Source organism: Borostomias antarcticus, assembly GCF_949987555.1.
Source record: "Borostomias antarcticus genome assembly, contig: scaffold_63, whole genome shotgun sequence".
NCBI lineage: Eukaryota > Metazoa > Chordata > Actinopteri > Stomiiformes > Stomiidae > Borostomias > Borostomias antarcticus.
Window position 1 is genome coordinate 12525 of NW_028176448.1, and position 5829 is coordinate 18353.

Consider the following 5829-nt stretch of genomic DNA (forward strand, 5'->3'; position numbering starts at 1 on the left):
CTGAAGAAGTACTGTTCCCATTAGATGTATAATATAATAGGTAACTCTCTCTAACTGGCGCAGCAATAATACGAGCAGTACTACTGTCTTCTGTCGGAGGGATGATGGCTAGCTGTGGAGTATTATTCAACTTCAAAAGCATATTAACTGGGACGACAGAGCCATTACTTTTATCATTAATTTGCCCGCCCAAAATTGGAATTAACGGTAACATTGATCTGTCACCGGCCATCACCTCAGTTTGATTTTGAATAAAAGAAAACACGTTTTCAGCCATCATTGCGTGGAGAGATAACTGTGAACCAGTACTTCTTTTCTTTCTTGCTGTTTTATCGTAATCATTTCCAGATGGTTCAGAAAACATGTTTACGATATCGCTCGTTGAGTTAACTGGTAAAGTTGAATTCCCCATTGGCATTGGCAATAGCATACGATTAATATAAATCAGCAATTCCCGAATATCAACCTGTGTAATGAGCATCCCATCAGGGGTTTCAGAATGACTGATAGAGGCACAACCAAATGTATTGGATGCACGATCGCCCCATGACAATAAGCTAGGTTCCTGATCATCTGAACATTGAAACAAATCCTCTTTATCCCAATACCTTATTTCTGAATCACCGTACTGTCTAATAATGGTATTACTTCTTCTATGAAAAAAATGATATGCTACCCGATTTTCCCCAACGCCACGCTTGATATCTTCAGGAATATCATGAGATTTAAGTGCTGTATGGCCAAGATACTCCATTTCATGGAACATGATTTTCATTGCTTCTGGTGCATCAACTCTCCATATCGCTGGAATCATAACCCCTGCTCCATCCGTCCGAGGTAAGGAAGGATGAACCCTGTCTTCCCCATAAAAGTACCAGCCTTTTCCAGTAAACAGAACCGGGAGGATAGGTTTATTATCACTAGCTAACATTGAATTATGGTATTGCCAATGCCATATATGATATTCGGTTCGTGGATTGATTGAGCTTATTCCTATTGATTTACCCTCAAAACCAAGGATCATGTTTTGGTATTCGTTTAATTTGGAGGTAATATTGCTGCCAGTTGCCGTAGCTCCATTAAACCACAGGTTATTCACTTGGTACAATTCTGTTTTTGTATTCATGCCATCAGGTATTACTTTTACAACATAAATACTATCCTGTGATTTTTTATCTTGGCTGGCTACTGGCAATTCAAGCAAAAGTGTTCGTTTAACAGACTGACTGATGGTAACCTCAATTTTATCATCACGATACACGTAACCATTCTTCTGTGGCTCCAGTTTAATCATGATACAAGGCTGTTTCATGCCACCTATACCATTACCAACAGTTTCATATCCGGTTTCAATTTTAACCTTTATCTCTCCAATTTTAGCCATATCAGCGGTATTAAACACCCAGTGGTGTACTCCGCTGACTTGTCCTGTACTTGGAAGTGTTTCCGCTATCCTAGCGCTGGCTCCCTGATAAAAGACCATCTCAGCTTCAAATGTTGGATCGATCTCAATGTGGTATTCGCCATAATATGCAAGCCCGCTGGCTGGATAGGACGTTTTCAACCCATAAACTTTATTAGATTCCTTATTAAAACTACGGGTGACATGAAAAACTCTTGGCTGGTCACTATGATTTAAAGTAATAGGTATTATTTTTTTCGGTTTTAAAGAAACAGTTTGTGGATTGTGATAACACGTCGAGGATTGCCACGCATTGTGAATGCGGGTGGTAAGATATTCATTAGTCCTGCCCACCTTGAAATACTTTCCGGTAAAAAATGTTTTTGGCGAAGAGTCACCATCTCCACGTTCAAGCTCTACCAGAGTGTATTGTCCATCAGTTTTAACCTTCCAAAATGGTTCACTGGTCCCTGCGCCAATGTTTGAAAATCTATTCTGGCAACTTGCAAGATGCATAACTTGAGGTAATTCAACCGGGTCATAATGATACCCTCCTCTTCCATAATCTAGACAATCTCTTGTTTCGTAGGTAGCCTGAGGCGCCGATGGTGTAATTACAATATGCTTCTTTTCACCTTCAGGTGGAGGTTGTATTTGAAAATGGTAATCCCTTCGATCTTTAAACTGATTGAGTTTTTCAAGCGTGTCCAAGCCAACTGCATTACATTCAACCAAGTTACTTACGCTAACCATCTTTTCTCTGACTGTACTTCGACTAACATCCCCGGAATCCTGCTCCATCACACCATAACTAAACTCTGGCCATATTTTTTTTAGCTGCCAAGCATGTTCAGAGGGAAGCCGTCCTACCTGTACTCGTTTTTTATTTGGCCCAGAACCAGCAAATTTTCTAGCAGCACGGAAATATTGTTTGATTGGATAGTTACTGGGACCCGTATCATGCTCGGTTACCATAAAGCCCAAGTCGAAATGGTCGTCATCCCTAGTTAGCACTATAGCATCATTGCCAACTGTTAACCTGCTAAAGGGCATTTTTGATGAGGTGATGATAATCCTTTCATTTGACTGGTCATAACTAACCTGAGGGTTCTGGAATAATTCAGCTAACGCATTCAACTCTTCATTAAATGGCCTAAAGGCCTCATTGACCTGAATTTGTGCCATGCCAGAGTCAATCATATGTTTAAGAACCAAGTCTTGGATCAGTGCAACAATAGCACCTATTGTCATAGTTAGAGGTGCTGCAACAGGAAATACTATAGTAATTGCATTTATACCTGTTTGAACAATCGAAAATCCAAGATTTACACCCTCTACCCGGCGTTCAAAATCACTTTCAGCTGTGTGAACAGAGTAGGAATATAAGCCAACCTCCGCTATACTCGCACCAAACCCAATTACTGCCGATGCTCTTCCAGAGCCTTGTGACAATTTGGAAAGTGTGCTTGAACTCCCCTTGGTTGTTTTAATTACTTTATTGAGTGCACCTAGGCCATTGGCAACGGTATCGCCCACAAAATCTGTAAGCCTGAGGCCAAAGCCAGTCCTAACAGTGGTTGTGGACATGTTCAGTTCTTCCGATGATTTCATTAAAGAAATCATGGTATAAAGCGACATACATTTCCCTACTACTTTTGTTCCTTTTCCATACCTTCTGCCCCATTTTGATTGCATGGCTTGACCAAAAGCAGAGGCCCCAAGCCTGCCCTGTAAAACTTGCCAGTGCTGCGCTACGTTTTCATAAATACTTCGTACATCATTGACAAAGTCTTTTCCCATTTCTAACGTTTTTTGCCTTATTGTAATACCCTCGACTTCAGGCCCGGTATAAATAAGTTGAACCTTTTCGGTATTTGGGTTTAGCGGTCTTAATAGTCCCCAGTGGGCTGGATTTAAGTCTTGATCAAGCATTTTTATGGCCAACTCAGCATCTACTGTTGATAAGGTATTTAACAGCCGCTGGTTTTGATGTTTAACTTCCTCCAACTCTGATGATAACAATTTGTGATTAATTTTCCTGAGCGTTTCATTTTCTTCAGGTGTTAAATAGGGAAAATAGGCATCACCTGTTTTATGCCTGCCAGCCAGTTCCTGAATTTCATCTAAATCAATGTCACCTATAACAAGAGGATTTATGTTGGCAGCAGTGTGGTCTGGAGATAGATCTTTTGCAGAAACTTCCCCTTTATCCGATGTGGAAACCAATAATGTTTTAAGCTGATTCTCATTGTTACTTTGATCATTGACCAGATGCTTTAAAACTTCATCTCCAAATTCCTTAGCTTGCGATGGCTTCAATTCTTCTCCCGGTGGAGTGACGTAGATGCCTATTTTCGATTTTTCAGGAGAAACCTCTGGAGAGTCTTTCTCAAATGATACTTCCTCAATATGTTCAAATACACTGCTTACTACATCCCTTGAGGATGACTGTAATGCTTGTTCATATTCTAAACTACCTGCATTATCACCAAGCCAGCTTTTTCTGTATTTACCTATCTCAGCAGAGCAAGCACCATGCATCTCCCCTGTACATACTCTGAGCAAGTTTTGTCTGCTTTCATGAAAACTTTGTGGTCTGCTGCCAGAGGGAGAATTATCACGACTGGCATATGGGACAATATCTGACTCAAGTGTACGATAATAAACCTGATCTATTTTAGCAACATCAGGAAAATATTTACGCCACAAGGGATCGGCTGTAGCAGCTTTATGTCCAACTTCAAAAGCTTTAAAATCTTTACTTACCAAATCTTCGTAACCAAATCCGGTTTTGCTTCGAGCAGTCCTTAACATTTTTATTACTTCCGGTCTAAGCGCTAATCCCCCAATTTGCATACGTGTAAAATCTACATCTTGTTGTCCGTCTAATAAAATCCTGACCGAATGTTCCATAGCTGACTGCAACTGCCCTAGCCTATAACATGGCGTTGTCCCGCTATTTGAGTCTACATAAACTATGATTCTATCCATTTTGGTCGGATCCGTCATCGACTGGAAATATACATTCGAGACTGATACCACATGTCTTCCACCATTTAGGGAAATAATAAAATTAGAGTTAGCATGTTGAAACCGTGCAATAAACTCATGTATAGTTCCCTGAGGTACAAACATTTGTTGCGGAGTATTGGTATTTTTAAGACCATACCCTCGAGACATATCAATTTCACTGTGTTGTAGCTCAATACTGGCCTTATTGATTAAATGAATTGCACGACTTGCCTCAGCAGGATCAAGTAATAGAACCTCATTCAATCTGCTATTTAATTGCTGTGCAGCGGTGTAACCAGCAACGCTCTGATCTGACATTAACATCGCTGCCACCACTGCCTGCCAATGGCAGTACCCCATACGACCGCCCTCTGCACCAATAGCAGCCCCTTTCATCATGACTAGATTTTGTGAACCAAATTCAGGTTCGGTATATACAGGAAGTCCTTGCTGCCTAGCGACTCTCTCTAAACCCAAATATGCTGATGAGACTTCATCAAATTTGAAATGTTTGTACCAATCTAGCTTGAACTTTTCATCCAACGTTTTAGTGAAAATAGCCCATCCTTGGGCATTGGTTGTGTCCAAAGCCGCAAATGCCAACCCCAAAATATCAGGTGCCACAGGCATACTTGCAGCTTGATGAACTAATAACCTCGCTGCCAATTTTATTTTACAGCTGGTGTATTTTGCCAATGAGACATCTGATTTATCTTGAAAATCATAATCCTTAACCCAACGTCCCAACTCCATATCTCGGTATGATTTACCTAAATTTAATGCATCTTCTGTTTTGTGCCAATAGTAGCTATACGCATCCCTGAAATGTTCGCTATTTTCCATAAGATACATTTGCTGAACATCTAAATAGTTACTGATGAAATTTTCCATTTTTATTTGTGGGTGATTTCTCATAGCCGCTCTAAGGCTTGCAGCCACATTATCTATGTGATCCATACTTTCCGTTGGATGGATACCAAGATCATTTACACCCAGATGTAGCAATTTTATTACCTCAGCAAACTCTTGGCCTGAGGCACTCTCATCAAACTCTCGAATCCTTAATTCTAGATATGTTTCCGGGGATTCATTTTCAGTAAGTCTGCGCTTCTCCCTTATATGAGGATCATTTTCCTTAGTTTCAATAAATGTTTTTTCATATTCTTCAGGTGTAATCGTATCTATCACTGAAGGAATAGTAATAGCGTGGGCAACAGGAAAATCAAACCAACTTACACTTCTTTCACTTAATGTGTTTTCCATCACTTCAATGTTAATATCTTTTCCCTGATATTCTACAGATGATAATACACCTTCGATTTGTAATGGTGATTCAAAGGAGAGACTTCCTGTAAGCAAATCACCTAACATACTTGGTTGTACATGGGGTTCAGACTTTAAATATTCTAAATTGG